The 19,468-nt window shown below is 38.4% G+C and overlaps 1 pseudogene; it reads right to left on the bottom strand.

Annotated features, from left to right (window-relative positions):
• Positions 1 to 10,730: 10,730 nt before the first annotated feature.
• LOC143680586 (NADH dehydrogenase [ubiquinone] 1 alpha subcomplex subunit 3 pseudogene) lies at positions 10,731 to 11,028 on the bottom strand (annotated as a pseudogene).
• Between the last annotated feature and the right edge of the window lie 8,440 nt (positions 11,029 to 19,468).

The raw sequence follows: 19,468 nt of genomic DNA, 5'->3' as shown, positions 1-19,468 counted from the left end.
TCTGAAATCTCAGCCACTGACACTTTATTTTGTCTCATTTCCCTCTTTCCTTTTCGGTGGAGAAGATTTTCTCAATCCCTTGATGCCAAGTCCCAGCTCATCCTAGGATTTCTGTCCCACGTTGCCAGAATGGTTTACACCCCTGGGAGTCATGTCCCACATAGAGCGGAGAGGGTAGTGAATTCACTTGTTGTGTTGGCTGAGAGACAGAGAGGCCACATCTGAGCAATAAAAGAGGTTCTCTGGGGGTGATTCTTAGTCCTAATTTTAAGTAAGCTTAGCTATCCTTTGCAGGAATAAGTTTCATAGGGGCAAACCCCAAGATTGAAGGCTTGGCCTATTGATTTGGTTGTCCCCACTGCTTGTGAGACTATCAGGAATTCTACAAATGCGGAAGTTGAATTTTTTCCCCTTTCTCTCCATTCCCCTAAGGGGACTTTGCAAATACTTCTTTATTTAGTATTCACATCACTCTGGGATTAATCGATGCATCACACTAACTTGGACAAACCGACAAACTCTCATGCCCTATTCAAGGTTCCATGTACTTATTGTGTTCAATTAAACTGTCCATAGAAGTTAAATTAGGAAATGCACTAATCAAAATATGTTTTGCACCATATAAATATGTCTTGCTTTATTCTCACACAGAAATTGAAGTTTTAAAATATGAATGACCATCTTTTTTCCACACCCTGCAATACTGACATTCCTTTTTCCTTCCTCATGCAAAAACATTTTTTAATTTGTACATTTAGTCATTATCATTGTACATTCTAGGCATTCCTAAATTATACATCTCAGTCTTTATCATCTTTCTTTCCTTCTGGTTTCATATGTGCCCCAAGCCCTTCTCCCACTTTCGCTCTCACATTCAGCTTCATTCAGTGTACTAACTGTACATATTCACACTAATTGTACATACATTCAGTGTATGCTACAATCAGGTGGCATAGTACTATGCATTTCTGAATTTTTACAATCAGTCCTGTTGCACAATCTGTATCCCTCCTCACCAATTACTCAATCTCTACCCTATTTCTATCTCCCAATAACCTGTGTTCTAAACTGAAATTGTCCAAGTTCCCTCATTAATGTTAGTTCATATCAGTGAGACCATACTGTATTTGTCCTTTTGTTTCTGGCTATTTTACTCAGCATTACTCCTCAAGGTTCATCCACATTGTTACATGCTTCATGACTTTATTCTGTCTTACAGTTGCATGATATTTCATTATATGTATATACCACAGCTTGTTTAGCCACTCATCTGTTGATGGACACTTGGGCTGGAATTATAATCATCATGAATAACATCCAAATTCAACAGTCCATCAACACTCTCAATTTTAGGTAATTTCATTGTTCCCAAGAGAAAGATAACCAATAAACACACCCTCACCAAATAGAAAATCTACACCTCCCTTTAACTCTTGTCCCTCCCCCATTATTAACCCCTGGTGTTGCTCTGGTGCTGCTGATGTTTTCCTTTTGAACATAGCCCATAGCACGCAATAGCAGTTTTCCCCCTGTACCGTGAACTTCAACACTCTTTGTACAAGAATCATACCTTTGAAGTAGTTCATGAAGAATTTATTTATATTTGTCATGTTAATCAGTGGGACACATAGGTCTATACAACTCCTTTCAATCATGTTCACCTTCAATATGGTAAAATTACATATACACCCATTAGTGAACAGCCTTCACATCTACCTATTCCCTTACATTGGAGTTCAACCTCATTAGCTCATCCCTAGCTTCTCTGTATCTCTAAATTCCCCATATTCTGTATTATAAGCCTCTGATTTGACCTTCACTGTGGTCATGAAAGTGGAATCACACAGTATCTCTTCTTTCGTGTCTGACTTTTTTCACTCAGCATTATGTCCTCAAGGCTCATCCATCTTGTCATGTGCTTCAGGACAAACATTTCATCTTACTACTGTATACTACGCTGTTGTCTGTATATACTACACTTTGTTAATCCACTCCTCATTGATGGGCATGTGGATTGTTTCCATCTTTTGGCAATTGTGAATAATGCTACTCTGAACATTGATGTGCAAATGTCTGTTTGTGTCACTGCTTTCAGCTCTTCTGGGTTTATACCAAGTAGTGCTATTGCCAGGTCATAGGGCAACTCGATATTTAGTTTCCTAAGGAACTGCCAACAGTCTTCCATAGTGGCTGCACCATTATACGTTCCCACCAGCAGTGCATAAGAGTCCCAGTTTCTCCACAACCTCTCCAACATTTGTAGTTTCCTGTTGGTTTAATAGCAGCTATTCTTAGAGGTGTGAGGCGGTATCTCATTGTAGTCGTGATTTGCATTTCCCTTATAGCTAATGAAAATGAGCATCTCTTCATTGTGCTTTTGAGCCATCTGTATTTGCTCTTCAGAAAAGTACCTATTCATATCTTTAGCCCATTTTAATTGGGCTATTTGTTCTTTTGTGGGTGAGTTGTATGATTTCTTTATGTATACAGGACATCAAACCTTTGTTCAAGGTCTGATTTCCAAGTATTTTCTTCTATTGAGTTGGCTGCCTCTTCACCTTTTTGACAGTCTTTTGACATGCAGAAGCACTTGATTTTGAGGAGTTCCCATTTATCTATTTTTTTCTTTTGATGCTTGTGCTTTGGGTGTAAAGTTTAGGAAGCTCCCTTCTAAATGTTTTGATGACGTTTCCCAACATTTTCTTTTAGAAGCTTTATGGTACTAGTTCTTATATTTAGGTGTTTGATCCTCTTTGAGTTAATTTTTGTGTAAGGTGTAAGGTAAGGCTCCTCTCTCTTCCTTTTGGCTATTGATATCCAATTTTCCCATGCCCCTTTACTGAAAAGACTATTTTGTCCCAGTTCAGTAGATTTGAGGGCCTTGTCAAAATCAGTTAACCATAGATTTGGTGGTCTATTTCTGCACTCTCAATTTGATTCCATTGGTCAATACTTCTGTCCTTGTACCAGTACTATGCTGTTTTGACTACTGTGGCTTTATAATATGTCTTAAAATTAGGAAATGTTAATACTTCCACTTTGTTCTTCTTTTCTTAGGATGCTTTTAGCCATTCAGGGTCTCTTTCCGGTCCAGATAAATTTGGTAACTAGCTTTTCCAAGTGTTCAAAGTAGGTTTTTGTAATTTTGATTGGCACTGCATTGAGTTGGTAGATCAATTTGGGGAGAATTGACATCTTAACTAGGTTTAACATTCCTATCTATGAACAGGGATTGTCGTTCCACCTATTTAGATCTTCTCTGATTTCTTTTAGCAATGTTATGTAGTTTTCAGTGTACAAGTCATTTATCTACCTAGTTAAGTTCATTCCTATGTACGTAATTCTTTCAGTTGCTATTTTAAATGGAATTTTTTTCCTTAACTGACTTCCCAGTTGGGTCATTGCTTATGTATAGAAACGTTACTGATTTTTGCACATTAGCTTTATATCCCACCACCTTGCTGAATTTGTTTATTAGCTCAAGTAACTTTGTTGTAGATTTCTCAGGATTTTCCAAGTATAGTATCATGTCATCTACAAATAGTGATAGTTTTACTTCCTCCTTTCCAGTTTAGATTCCTTTTATTTCTTTTTCCTGCCTGATTGCTCTAGCTAGAACTTCTAGTACACTGTTGAATAATAGTGGTGACAGAGGACATCATTGTCTCATTCCTGATCTTAGGGGGAAGGCTTTCCGTCTCTCTCCATTGAGTACAGTGCTGGCTATTGGTTTTGCATATATGCCATTATCATATTGAGGAAGTTAATTTTGATTCCTGTCTTTTAAAGTGTTTTTATCAGAAAAGGATGTTGAACTTTGTTAAATGCTTTGACAGCATCAGTCAAGATGATCATATGATTTTTCCCTTTCAATTTGTTAATGTGCTGTATTACATTAATTGATTTTCTTGTGTTGAATCATCCTTGCATTCCTGGTGTAAACCCCACTTGGTCGAGGTGTATAATTTTTTAATGTGTTGCTGGATTTGATTTGCTAGTATTTTGTTGAGAATTTTTGCATCTATGTTCATTAAGGAGATTGACCTGTAGTTTTTCTTTCTTATAGCCTCTTTACCTGGTTTTGGTATTGAAATGATGTTGGCATCATAAAATGAGTTAGGTAGTGTTCCTTTTTCTTCAATTTTTTGAAAAAGTTTGAGCAGGATTGATGTTAGTTCTTTTTTGGAATGTTTGATAAAATTCCCCAATAAAGCCATCTGGCCCTGGGCTTTTCTTTGTAGAAAGATTTGATGACTGATTGAATCTCTTTACTTGTGATTGGTTTGTTAAGATCTTCTATTTCTTCCTGGGTCAGTGTACCTTGTTGTGTGTTTCCAGGAATTTGACCATTTCATCTAAGTTTTCTAGTTTGTTGGCACATAGTTGTTCATAGTATCCTCTTATGATTTCTTTTATTTCTTCAGGGTCTGTGGTAATGCACCTCTTCTTATTTCTGATTTTATTTGCATACTCCCTGTTTTTTTCTTTGTCATTCTTGCTAGTGGCCCATTGATTTTATCGATTTTCTCAAAGAACTAACTTTTGGTTTTATTGATTCTTATTATTGTTCTTTTGTTCTCCCATTCATTATTCTGCATTAATCTTTGTTATTTCTCTTCTTCAATTTGCTTTGGGGTTAGTTTGCAGTTCTTTCTTGAGTTCCTCCAGGTGAGCAGTTAAGTCCTTGACTTTTGTTCTTTCTTGTTTTTTAAAATGGGAATTTAGGGCAATACATTTCTCCCTCAGCACAGCTTTTGTTGCATCCCATAAGTTCTGATATGTTGTATTCTCATTTTCATTTGTCTCCAGATAGCTACTGATTTCTCTAGCAATATCTTCTTTGACCCACTGATTATTTCAGAATGTGTTATTTAATCTCCATATATTTGTGAAATTTCTCTTTCTTTGATGGTTATGGATATTCAGCTTCATTCCATTGTGATCAGAGAAAGTGCTTTGAATAACTTCAATGTCTTAAAATTTATAAAGACCTGTTTTGTGCCCCAGCATATGACCTATCCTGGAGAATGTTCCAAGAGCACTAGAAAAATGAATATTCTGGTGTTTTGAGGTGTAATGACCTATATATGTCTGTTAGGTCTAATTCATTTATCAAGTTTAACTTCTCTATTTCCTTGTTGATCCTCTGTCTGGTTGTTCTATCTATAGAGGAAAGTGTTGTATTGAAGTCTCCTACTATTATTGTTGAAACATCTATCACTCTGTTCAGTTTTGCCAACGTCTGTCTCAGGTACTTTGGAGCTCCTTGATTGAGAACATAAACATTTATGACTTATTCCTTCTTGATGAATTGTCCCTTTTTTATATATATAGTGTCCTTCTTTGTCTTTTATGATGTCTTCACATTTAAAGTCTATTTTGTCAGATATTAGTGTAGCCTACTTCTGCTTTTTTTTATTATAACTTGTGTGAAACATCTTTTCCATCCTTTCACTTTTAGTCTATTTGTATCCTTGTATCTAAGATGAGTCCCTTGTAAGCAGCATATAGCTGGATTATATGTCTTAATCCATTCTAGCAATCTGTATCTTTTAATTGGTAAATTTAGTCTGTTAATATTCAAATGTATTACTGAGAAGATGTTTCTTGAATTCACCATCTTATCCTTTGGATTTTATTTATCAGATCTATATATTCTTTTCCCTCTTTCTCTTTTTATCCTTTAAGTTACCTTACTGGTACTGTTCAATTCTATGCCCTCCTCCAGACCTCCCTCTCTTGTCTTTTTTTTTTTTTTCAACCAGCAAAACTCTCTTTAGTTTTTATAGGGCCAGGCTCTTGTTGACAGATTCTTTCAGGATTTGTTTGTCTGTGAATTTTGAATCTCTCCCTCAGTTGTGTAGGACAATTTGGCTGGTAGAAAATTTTGGGCTGGAAGTCTTTCTCTTTCAGGATCTTAAATATATCATATCATTGCCCTCTCACCTCCACAGTGCCAGCTGGGTAGTCTGAACTCAGTCTTATGTGGTTCCCTTGTGTGTAGTAGATTGTTTTTCTCTTGCCACTTTCAGGATTTTCTGCTTCTCTTCATCATTTAACAGACTGATCATTATGTGTCTTGGGAAAGGCATATTTGGCTTTATTCTATGTGGAGTTTGTTTGGTTTCTTTAATTTGCATATTTATGTCCTTTTAAGGGTTGGAAAAATTTCCCCAATTTACCCTCAACTAATCTTTCTAGCCCTTTACTCTTCTGTTCTCCTTCTGGGATACCAGTAATTCTTATATTTGTGCCCTTTGTTTTGTCCATTATTTCCCTGAGATCCAATTCAAATTTTTCCATCTTTTTTGGCATTGCTGTTTTGAGTGTTCAAAATCAGTTGTCCTATCCTCTAGTTCACTTATTTTTTCTTCTGCCTTTTCAAATCATTTGTTGTGTGTCTTGAAGTATATTTTTCATTTGGTCTGCAACATCTTTAATCTCTGTGATATATGCTATTTTTCTATTTATTCTTTCAAATTCCTCTTTATACTCTTCTACTGTCCTCTTGATCTTCTTTATATCATTAGCCATCCCATTGATTTTATTTAGTAGGGTTATATGAACATCTTTGATTAGTTGTTTCAAAGTCTGTGTCTCCAGTGTTTTAATTTTGTCATTAGGCTCTATCTGTCTGCATCATGATGTGCTTAGTGATCTTCTGTATCTTTGAGGTATGTAAATGCCTTGATAGATTTACTTTGGAAGTTGATTTCCTTCAGTAGTCTAAAGCTTTGCATTTGAGGGATGGATGTGGAACAGGATGTGGGACAAGGGGCTGGGCACAACAGTGTGCTGGTGGGTTGCAGTATAGGTATAGGCACAGGTTGGGGACACTACAGTGGTGCCTGTTAGCATGGGGTGCAAGTCGTGGGGTTGTGGAGGTGTGGTGCAGGAGCTGAGAGTATGGGATGCAGCTCAGGCAGACCTTGGAGCACAGGAAAAGGGTGCAGCATGGAGGACACAGAGGTAGAGCACAGTGGGAGCCGGATGGGGAAGCTGTGTGGATGCAGGGGGGCCGGTGTGCAGGTAGGATGTGGGAGGATGCATGGAGTATGTGGGTTATGGGCATCAGGGTGCAGTGTAGGTGGCATCGAAGTTAGGGCATTGGGGGGGTAGTTTGTGTCCTTGCCCAGGGGAAGGGATCCAGGGGTCCCTAGATGCAGATGTTGGAGTGTGTAAGGTATGCACAGGTCAGCAGGGTTGTAGGACATTTGGGGAGTAGTGCCAGTCAGGCGGTGCCCTGGCATGGGTACACAGGTGTGGAGGAGGTTGGAGCAGCTGGGCACGGGTGTGTAGGGTGGGGCTATGTAGCACAGATTCACCAGTGAGCACCTACCAGGTATGGGTGCAGGGCTTTTGTGCTGGGGGTGGGGGGATGGGGCAAGTGTGCATGTTTGTGGGGCAGGGGGTTGGGGTGCAGGGGTTAAGAAGTCAGTGCGTGAATGCCTGGGCACCCGGCAGCAGGGAGGCTGTGGCTGTGCAGGTGTGTGGGTCTTGGGGGCAGGTCCCTGGTATGTGCTGGTGTAAAGGGCGGGGCCCTGTGTGCAGAATAGAGCTCAGTGGCAGTGGGGGAGGGTTGTGTCTGTGGATGTGACCCAGATGCACAGGTTAACCCTTGCCCAGAGCTGGGGGGCGTGACTGAAGTCCGTGTTTGTTGCATAGATCTGGGAGGACCATAAACTGATGTACACGTGGGTAGAGCTCAGGAGAGGTGGGGTTGGATTGCACAACTGCATGGGCTGGCAATGGGTATAGCCTGGGTAGGAAGGTAAGTCCCCACAGCCTTTATGCCCTAGTGACTACCTGCATGAGGCAGGGAAGGGGAAGTGGGTCTTGGGAGGGGAGGGGCAGGGCAACACTGCGCTTGTGCAGGAGAGTTGGGTTGGACTGGGGCAAGCATGTGCGCTTGGGGTGGAGGGTATGGGGCGGGTATGCACTCAAGGGGTTGGGGGATGGGGGCACTTGGAGTGCAGGGAGGGAGGGGCAGGTGCGTGGGATGTGGGGTGAGTTGCCAGTCATGGGACTGCACCAGTGAGGGTAGCACATTCAAGGAATGTGCCTTGGCTTACTTCTTCCCATCCCTGCACTCTTGAGGTCCCCTTTGGAAAGGAGCACATTAGGCTGTTTACACCAGCCAGGAGGTCTCCAGTTCTGTGTGTCTCAGTTCTTCAGCTTTTGCAATCAGGGACTCCCTATGTCATGGAGAAGACCCTCCCAGGTCACCTACACCCTGGAATTGCCATCTCAGTAACCTTTCCGTCCTTCCTGTAGCTGTTTCTTGGAGCAGGGGGTGACCTTATTTTAACTTGACTGCATCTGCAAAGATTCTATTTCAAATAAGGTCACATTCACAGGGTTAAGACTTGAACATATCTTTTGAGAGACACAGAAGGAGGACCTTTTGATGACTTACTTCAGTTAAGAAGGTACGGTCCAGCCCAATCAGTATGGATCTTAATCGTATTATTCCATTCAAAAAGTCCTTAATGAATGGAATGAATTCATACCTGACAGAGAGAAGCCACAGAGAAAGCAGCCAGATGCTGTAGTCAATGGCACCTGAAAGAGAAAGGAGAGACCAAAAAACGCCACGATGTGCCTTGCCATGTGCTTGCTATATGCCTTGCTATGTGACAGAGGAGCCAAGGATTGGCAGCAGCCAGCCCCAGAATGCCATAGTCTTCAAGGAGAAAGCATCACCTTGATGATGCCTTGATTTGGACTTTCTTTTAACCTCAAAGCTGTAAGCTAATGAATTCCTATTGTTTAAGCAAACCCATTACATGATGTTTGCTTGAGCAGCCTAGGAAACTAAAACTATACCCTATCCCCCCCCCACTCCAAATATAAAACAAATATATAAACAAACAAATGCCTAAAATGCCATTGAATACTTAGGATAAATTAGACTTCATCAAAATTAAAATGTTTTGCTCTTAAAAAGTCACATTTAAGGAAATGAAAACACATGCCATAGACTGGAACAAATAATTTCAAATCTTATATTTGAGACAAGACTTGTACACAGAATACATATGGAGCACTTACAACTCAAACAACACAATTTTAAAAGAAAGCAAACGATTTGGATTTGTATACCAAAGTACATAACAGTATTATTCATAGTAGCCCAAAGGTGAAAGCAACACAAATTGTCCATCAATATGGATATTATGTCCATCAAATAGATGAAAAGATAACAAAATGTGGTTTATACATACAATGGGATGTTATTCAGCCATAAGAAGGAATGAAGTTCTGATACATACTACAACACAGATGAGTGTTGAAATCATCATGTTGGGTGAAATAAGTCAGATACAAAGGGACAAATATTGTATGAGCTCACTTATATGAAATAGCTAGAATATGCAAATTCATAAAGAAAGTGGAACTCAGGTTAATGGGTGAAAAGGAGGAGGATTGCAGAGTTAATATACAATGAAGGCAGTCTTCCTACTTGGGGTGATGCAGACATTCCAGCAATGGATGATGGCGAGGGTGGCACTACAGTGTGAATGTGATTAGTTCCACTGAATTATGTGCTTGAGGGGGTGGAGATGGGAAATTCTATGTTGTGTATATGTTTCCACAATTTTAAAAGCAAGACAGTGAATTGGGGCTTTAGCGTAGTGGATTTGTCAGGCAGCTGTGTGTGTAATCACCAGAATAAATATATTTCCATGCATCAAACACTGGAAACTATCATGTGTATGTGCAATAGTTAAGTACAGATGTTTACTATTATATGAAATTCTTACAGTGGATGCAATTATTGCAGTTATTGGTTATCCTTAATAAAATTAAGCATCCTAGAAAAGAAAAACAAAAGAGAGAGAGAGAGAGAGAGAGAGAGAGAGAGAGAGAGAGAGAGAGAGAGAGAGAGAGAGAGAGAGAGAGATCCTGGACTGGATAAAGTAATGGAGGAAAAAAGGCCCCAAATATTTTATTAGGTGTTGGGAATTGAATCATGTTCCCTACAAAGGCATGTTGAGGTCTCAATGTCTGGTTTTGCAGATGTGAACTCACTTGTAAATAGGACCTTTGAAGATGTTTTTAGTTAAAGTGTGCCAGACCTGAATGTGGGTTGACCTTAATCCAGATGGGCTGAAATTTTTATAAGCAAAAGAAATTGAACACAGAAGGAGAAACCAGAAGGAGCAGTCAGAAGCTGGAAATCAACAGAACTTTAAAGAGAAAGGAAAAGACACTGCCAAACACATCGCCATGTGAAGGAAAAGCCAAGGACCAAGGATAACTGGCAACCAACTCCAAAATACCACAACTTTCAAGGGAAAAGCATTGCCTTCTTTGTACCTTAATTTTGGACTTCTCCTACCCTCAAATTGTGAGCCAATAAATTTGCATTATTTAAGCCAGCCCATTGTATGCTATTTACTTTTAGCAGCCAGGAAACTAATGTATTGGGACATATTAAAAATTGGAATAAAGACTAGATACTTTATTCCAGTGTTAAATTTCTTGAGCTAAATAACTTACTAAGGTGGTTGCATAAGTGAATATCCTTATTTTGGGGAAATATACATGAAAGTACTAAGTGTTCAAGGAACATGATGTATACAACCTATTATCAAATGCTTAGGAGAGAGAGAGAGATGGAAAGATAGATAGACAAAATGATACGGCAAATGAGGCAAAATGTTAAATGTTGGTGAATTTGATTGGGACGTATGTTTGAATTCTCTGTAGGATTTTTTTTTCTGGTTTCACATTTTTATTGGGGGCTTCAGGGGAAGGATTCTCTTCCCTGTCAACAGAGGTGCCCACAGATTCTTCAGCCACTCCAAACTTGGGCCCATGGCTGGGCATGTCAGGCAAGTTGCCATCATCTTGGAAGGGCACTGGACAGTTGTTGGGTGTGGCCTGGTTGGTCATACTGGCATACTTGGTGTAGGGACTGAGTGAGGGCACAGTTAAAGTGAGGCCCCCGATGGTGAAGGGCACAGCTAGCACCAGTTCCTTGGTCCAGGCATTCTAGAGAAAAGTGGTGACTTTTGTGGCCATCTTGGTCTTGATGGCAGTGGTCTCTGTGTGGGTTTTGTACTGTTTTTTCAACTGTCCTGTAAGCTTGAAATTATTTCAAAGTAAAAACTAAATATCTATACATTTGGATAGTCATTCCCTCAAAGAAGATGCAGTTATTAACATTTTTTAAGCAAAAAGATATTCACATCATTAGACATTAGGGAAATTCTATACACGCTCACTAGGATGACTATAATAAAAAAGCCTCAACTACTAAGTTGTGGCAATGATGTGGAAGAACCAGACCTCTCATGCATTGCCAATGGAAATGTGAAATAGAATAGCAATTTGAAAAATTAATTTTGCACTCTCTTTAGATATTCAACATATACTGACAATGATGATCAGTAATTCTACTCCTAGGTACTTATCTAAAGAGAAATGAAAACTGAAGTCCACAAAAAGATGATGTGAATACAAATTATTCTAGGAGCATAATCATAATAGCTTAAAAGTAGAAACTATGTAAATGTCCATAAATAAAAATTTGTATATCCAGGAGTACATAAGAAAGATGATAGAGTAAGAGGCTCCAAACACATGCCACCCCACCAGAACATGTAAAAAGGAGCAGAAGCTGCCAGAACCAACATTTCCAGAACCTTGGAAAGTAGTTAAGGATAAACATCTACCATGCAAATGCTGAATCAAGAAAAATTCAAACTAAAAGTGGTAGAGAAGCAATCTGGTGTTTTAACTTGCCCTTGTCACTCTTCCTCAGCTGAGATGCATCTGTGGCATAGAGCTCCCAGCATGAACTCTCTAAAAGACTGATACGAGGAACTCATCTATTTTATCTGAACCAGAACTCACTTGGGGAAGAGAAGCATAGCAGAAAGGTGCCATGGAACTGAGCAAACCACAGCCAAATGTGCAGATTACAGTTGAAACATACAATACAGTGGCTGGATACCTGAAGGAGAAGCAAGGAACAGAGGGTTGGGGAGTTGGGGGAGAATGGAGGAATTAGCACACCAAGGAGCATTTGTGCATACTGGGGAGTTGGAAGCTACTGTACATGCTCAATGTGAGAGAATAACTCACAGACAGTTGAGAAGACCATAAGTGATAACCTTAGTTGATCATTTAGTGATCTATGGCTTACTGTAAGTTGAATCAAACTTTAAGTGTGTGGTGGTTTGGAGCTGTATACCCTCTTCCAAAGCCTGGGGCACTTAAACTCTTTCTGAACAATGAAGTGGAAGGTCCTCCCTCTGTCTTCTTGTCAAACTCACCCTCTCCACATGTATGAGTGTGTCCATTCTCCTGCCTCAAGATTTCCTGGTTCCAGACCTTAGCTTCCATGGTTTTGCCTCCGAAGCCATTTTTCCTTTAATTTGTACCTTTTCTGTTCCTTTGAGTCCAAACTGGCAATATCTCACAACACCCTTGTTGGTTTTCTATGCAGTATGCAGGGATCATAACCATCAGACAATAGGATTTTCCACAGATCCTTCCTGGATAACTCCATTTCCAATCTTTGCTTGTCCTGTAATGACTGACTACTTCCAAATTTGGTAAAATCCTCATGTGGGGCACTGTTCTCTGGGGTGCACCTTTATGGAAGCCCAGAATTTTCCAGATCATCAATTTCTCATTTCTTTGCATGCAAGAGTTCAGTTCTAAGTTTATCTCTTTCCTGTCAAATTTACTAAAATTTTCCAGGAGCAGCCAGGCTTCATTTTCCACAGTTTGTTTGGAAGTCTCTTCAGTTAAGTACTTCAGCTCACCACTGTTAAATCCTACCTTCCATTCAACACCAGTAGTCAGTTTTGCCAAATTCTCTGCAAATTTAAAGCAAGGGTCTCCTTCCTTCCAGCTTGTAATGACACGTTTATCATTTCTGTCAAAGACCTCATTGGGAGAAAGTTTAGCATCCATATTTATTCAACAGTTTCTTCAAATCATTCTAGGCCTTCTCTATCGAGCTCCTCACAGCTCTTCCAGACTCTTCCCTTTATTCATTTAAAAAGCTGTTCCAACATGTTTGATATTTGCAAACTGCAGTACCCTATTTCTCTAGTACCAAAAATCTGTTTTAGTTTGTTAATGCTGCTGGAATGCAATGTACTAAAAATGGAATGGCTTTCAAAAAGAGAATTTATTAAGTTACAAGTTTACATTCTAAGGCCATAAAAATGTCCAAACCAGGGCATCCAGGGAAAGATACCTTGAATTAAGAAAGTCACATGCAAAGACATGTGGCTGGCATCTGCTGGTCCCTGTTTCCAGTTTCTTTGCTTCCAGCTTCTGATGCCAGTGGTTTCCTCTCTGAGTGTCTGTGGGCCTTCACTTAACTCCTCCAGGACACAACTCTGGGTTCTGGCTTGCTTAGCATCTCATAGCAAGGTACATGGTGATGTCTGCTGGGCTCTGCATCTCCAAACATCCATGTCTAGATATCTGCTCTCTCTGTAGGTCCCTCAAGCATCTCCAAATGTCTCTGCCACTGTCAGGTGGGGAGCACCTGTTCTCCAAGTGTCTGCATTTGAGGTTTCTCCAAAATGTTTCCCCTTTTAAAGAACTCTAGTAAACTAATGAAGACCCACCTTGAATAGGCGGAGCCACATCTTCATCTACTCAAAAGGCCATACCCACAACTGGGTGTGTCACATCTCCATGAAAACAATCCAAAGTTTCCACCTTACAATATTGAATTAGGATTAGAAGAACAAGGCTTTTCTGGGATACATAACAATTTCAAACCAGCACAGGGTTCAACAGCAGACTTAAACTGGCAGAAGAAATATCAGTGAAACAACAAGACAATCAGAATTATTCAGCCAGAGAGCAGAAATTTAAGAAAAATGAAAAGGGCGGGCCACGGTGGCTCAGCAGGCAAGAATGCTCACCTGCCATGCCAGAGGACCCGGGTTTGATTCCCAGTGCCTGCCCATGTTAAAAAAGAAGAATGAAAAAAAGTGGACAGAGCCTAAGAGACCTGTGGGACATGAGGAAGTGAACCAACATATGTGTTCTGAGAATCTCAGAAGGAAAAAAGAAAGAGAAAAGGACAGAAAGCATATTTGAAAGTATTATACTCCAAAACTCCCCAGATTTGATGAAAGACATGGATACACAAATTGAAGAAGCTCAGTGAACTCTGAATAGATTAAACTTACAGAAAATCACACCAAGACAAATTACAGTCACTCTGTTAAAGCCCAAAGATAAAGAGAGAATCTTAAAAGCAGCATGAGTGAAGCAACTCATCACATACAAGGGATCATCAGGAAGATGAAGTGCCAATTTTGCATGAGAAACCAGGGAAACCAGAAAGCTCTGGATGACATGTTTAAAAAGCTGAAATTTTTTTTAAAAAGATCAACCAAGAATTCTATATCCAGCAAAACTATCATTCAAATAGAGGGAGAAATCATAATAATCCCCGATAAACAAAAACTAATAAAGTTAGCTACAGTTGGACCTGCTGTACTAGAAATGCTAATAGGAGTCCATAAGGATAAAAAGAAAAGACACTAGATGGCAACTTAAAGCTGAATGGATGAATAAATATCCATGATAAAAAGAACTACATGGGTAAATATAAATGCAAATATTACTTTATTCATAGTTTGTAACCTTATGTTATTTCTTACATGATCTAAAATAGAAATTAATAAAAAAAGAACATAAATCTATGTTGGGCATGCAAGGTACAAAGATGTAATCTATGACTAGAATAACATAAAAGGATGAGGACAGAGGTGTTTGGGAGCAGATATTCTCTATGCTAATGAAGTTAAGTAGTTATCAATTCGAACTAGATTGTTATAGCTTTAGGGTTTTAATTGTGAACCCACATGGCAACCATAAGGATAATATGGAAAAAAAAACTCACAAAGGAAATGAGAAAGGGATCAAACTGTTCTTTACAAACAAACAAACACAAAAGAAGACAGCAAGAAAGGAAATTGAGGACAAAAAATGATACATTACCAAAAAAAAAAAAGACGAAATAGCTGAAGTTCTGCATGATAAAATAATGTGAATATAAATGAATTAAGCTCTTCAATCACCATGCAGAGATAGTCAGAGAGGATAAAAGAGCATGACTCAAATATAGGCTTCAATTTCGATTCAAAGACACAGTAGGTTGAAAGTGAAAGCATGGAAAAAATATTCCATGCAAGTCGTAACTAGATAAGAGTGGGGGTGGCTATGCAAATAAATAAAATCTATGTGTGCTAAAAACTGTTATGAGGCAAACAAAGATATTATTTATTTATAAAATGGTCAAATCATCAATAAAATATAGCAGTTATAAATATATATGCACCTAATGAAAGAGCTCCCAAATACATGAAATAACCATTGACAAAATTGAAGGGAGAAATAGTCTACAATAATGGTTGGAGACTTCAATATGCCACTTTCAAAAGCAGACTGAATATCTAGACAGAAAATCAATAAGGAAACAAAGGACTTTAACAATGCTATAATCCAACTAGACCCAATAGATATTATATAGAACACTCAACCAAACAATATCAGAAAGCACACTCTCTTCAACTATACATGGATCATCCTCCAAAATAGATGATATATTAGATCATGAAACAAGATCCAATGCATTTTAAAATATTAAAATCATACAAAGTTGTTTCTCTGACTTCAAGGGAAAGAAGGTAGAAGTCAGTAGTGGAAATAAATTCACAAATATGTGAAAAATAAAAACACTGAAAATACCAATGGTCAAAGAAGAAATCACAAGGGAAATTAGGAAATATCTTGAGATGAATATAAATGAAAACACAACATACAAGAGGAAATTAAAGCAGTGCTGAGAGGGAAATTTATAGCTCTAAATAGTTACATTAAAAAGTAGATATCATATAAGAGACCTAGCATCACATCTACAGTAATGAGAAAATAAACAGGAAACTACACCCAATGTGAGAAGAAGGAAGGAAATAACAAAGACCAGAATGGATATGAACGAAGTAGAGAATGAAAAACAATAGAGAAAATGAATGAATCCAAATTTGGTTCTTTGAAAATGTCAAAGAAATCAACAATCAACAAAATCAACAATCCTTTAGCTAGACTGACAAAAAAAAAAAAAGAGAAAATATACATAAAACTGAAATCAGAAATGAAATGAAAGCACATTACTACTGACCCCACAAAATAAAAAGAATTATAAAAGGATACTATGAATAAGTATATGCTGACAAATTAGGTAGCCTAGATGAAATGGACAAACTCCTAGAAATACACAAACTACCCATACTGACTCAAGAAGAAATAGAAGATCTCAATAGACCAATGACAAGTGAAGAGATTTAATCAGTTATCAAATAACTTCCAACCAAGAAAAACCCAAGACCAAATGGATTCTCTGTTTCAGACAGTTCCCTCTAGCTCTCCATTACATCTTGAATAACAAGATGATATCTATTTAATGCGTAAGAATAACCTCCAGGATAACCTCTTGACTCTGCTTGGAATCTCTCAGCCATTGACACTTTGTTTCATTTCACTCTTCCCCCTTTTGGTCAAGAAGGTTTTCTCAATCCCTTGACGCTGAGTCTCAGCTCATTCTAGGGTTTTTCTCAATTCCTTGATTCTGAGTCTCAGCTCATTCTAGGATTTCTGTCCCACGTTGCCAGGTAGGTCCACACCCCTGGCAGTCATGTCCCACATAGACAGGAGGAGGGTGGTGAGTTTGCTTGTTGTGTTGGCTGGAGAGAGAGGCCACATCTGAGCAACAAAAGAGGTTCTCTTGGGGGTGACTCTTAGGCCTAATTTTAAGTAGGCTTGACCTATCCTTTGTGGGGTTAAGCTTCATATGAACGAACCCCAAGACTGGGGGCTCAGCCTATAGCTTTGGTTGTCCACAATGCTTGTGAGAATATCAAGAATTCAACTTGGGGAGGTTGAATTTCTCCCCATTCTCACCATTCCCCAAAGGAGACTTTGCAAATACTTTTCCACTCACTGATCAAATCACTCTGGGATTTATTGGGGCATCACTCTGGACGAACCAATAAAATCTCATGTTCTACCCAAGGTTAAATGTACTTATGGTGTTCCACTAAGCTATCTACATAAGTTATATTATGAAATGCACTAGTCAAAATATAAATTTTGTGACAAATAAACATTTTTTGCTTTAGTCTCACACATAAGTTGAAATTTAAAAATATTAATTACCATCTATTTTCAGCACCCTGCAGTAATGACATTCTTTTGTTCTTCTTTATGCAAAAACATTTTTTTAAATGTGTGCATTTAGTCACTATCATTATACACTCTAGGCATTCTTAGATTATACCATCTCAATCTTTATCATCTGTCTTTCTTTCTAATTTCATTTGTACCCCCAGACCTCCTTCCTCTATCATTCTCACATTCGGCTTCATTGAGTGTTTCAACATAATTGTATTACAGTTAGGTAATATTGTGCTGTCCATTTCTGAGTTTTTATATTCAGTCCTGTTGTACAATCTGTATCCCTTCAGCTCCAATTACCCAATATCTTACCCTATTTCTATCTCCTTTGATGGTCTCTGTTGCCAATGAAATATTTCAAGTTATTCACTAATGTCAGTTCATATCAGTGAGACCATACAGTATTTGTCCTTTTGTTTTAGGCTAATCTCACTCAGCAAAATGTCCTTAAGGTCCATCCATGCTGTTACATACTTTATAACTTTATTCTGTCTTACAGCTGCATAATATTCCATCATATGTATATACCACAGTTTGTTTAGCCACTCGTCTGTTGATAGACATTTTGGCTGTTTCCATGTCTTCGCAATTGTAAATAATGCTGCTATAAACATTGGTGTGCAAATGTCTGTGTCCTTGCCCTCATGTCCTCTGAGTAGATAATTAGCAATGGTATTGCCAGATCATATGGCAATTCTATATTCAGTTTTTTGAGGAACTGCCAAACTGCTTTCCACAGCGGTTGCACCATTTGACATTCCCACCAACAGTGGATAAGTGTGCCTCTTTCTCCACATCCTCTCTAGCACTTGTCATTTTCTGTTTTATTGATAATGGCCATTCTGGTGGGTGTGAGATGATATCTCATTGTGGTTTTGATTTACATTTCTCTAATGGCCAGGGAAGGTGGGCATCTCTTCATGTGCTTTTTGGCCATTTGTATTTCCTCTTCTGAGAAGTGTCTGTTTAAGTCTTTTGTCCATTTTGTAATTGAATTGGCTGTCTTTTTGTTGTTGAGTTGAACAATCTCTTTATAATTTCTGGATACTAGATCTTTATCTGATAAGTTGTTTCCAAATATTGTCTCCTATTGTGTAGGCTGTCTTTTTCCTTTATTGATGAAGTTCTTTGATGCGCAAAACTGTTTAATTTTGAGGAGTTCCCATTTATTTCTTTCTTTCTTCAGTGCTCTTGCTTTGGGTGTAAGGTCTATAAAACCACCTCCAAGTATAAGATTTATAAGATATTTCCCTACATTTTCTTCTAACAGTTTTATGGTCTTAGATCTAATATTTAGGTCTTTGATGAATTTTGAGTTAAGTTTTGTATAGGGTGTGAGATATGGATTCTCTTTCATTATTTTGCATATGGATATCCAGTTCTCTAGGCACCATTTATTGAAGAGACTGCTCTGTCCCAGTGGAGTAGGTTTGACTGCCTTATCAAAGATCAGTTGTCCATAGATGAGAGGGTCTATATCTGAACACTCTATTTGATTCTATTGGTCAATATATCTATCTTTATGCCAGTACCATGCTGTTTTGACCACTGTAGCTTCATAATATGCCTTAAAATCAGGCAGCGTGAGACTTCCGACTTCATTTTTTTCCTCAGGATACTTTTAGCTATTTGGGGCACCCTGCCCTTCCAGATAAATTTGCTTATTGGTTTTTCTATTTCAGAAAAGTAAGTTGTTGAGATTTTGATTGGTATTGCATTGAATCTGTAAATCAATTTAGGTAGAATTGACATCTTAACTATATTTAGTCTTACAATCCATGAACACGGTATGCCTTTCCATCTATTTAGGTCTTCTGTGATTTCTTTTAACAATTTCTTGTAGTTTTCTTTGTATAGGTCTTTTGTCTCTTTAGTTAAATTTATTCCTAAATATTTTATTCTTTTGGTTGCAATTGTAAATAGGATTTCTTTCTTAATTTCCCCCTCAGAATGTTCATTACTAGTGTATAGAAACACTACAGATTTTTGAGTGTTGATCTTGTAACCTGCCACTTTGCTGTACTCATTTATTAGCTCTAGTAGTTTTGCTGTGGATTTTTCAGGATTTTCAACATATAGTATCATATCATCTGCAAACAGTGAGAGGTTTACTTCTTCCTTTCCAATTTTAATGCCTTATATTTCTTTTTCTTGCCTAATTGCTCTGGCTAGAACTTCCAACACAATGTTGAATAACAGTGGTGATAGTGGACATCCTTGTCTTGTTCCTGATCTTAGGGGGAAA

This window comes from Tamandua tetradactyla, chromosome 4 (assembly GCF_023851605.1).
Source record: "Tamandua tetradactyla isolate mTamTet1 chromosome 4, mTamTet1.pri, whole genome shotgun sequence".
NCBI lineage: Eukaryota > Metazoa > Chordata > Mammalia > Pilosa > Myrmecophagidae > Tamandua > Tamandua tetradactyla.
The sequence above is the reverse complement of the archived record's forward strand: the minus strand, read 5'-3'. Positions and strand labels throughout refer to the sequence as shown.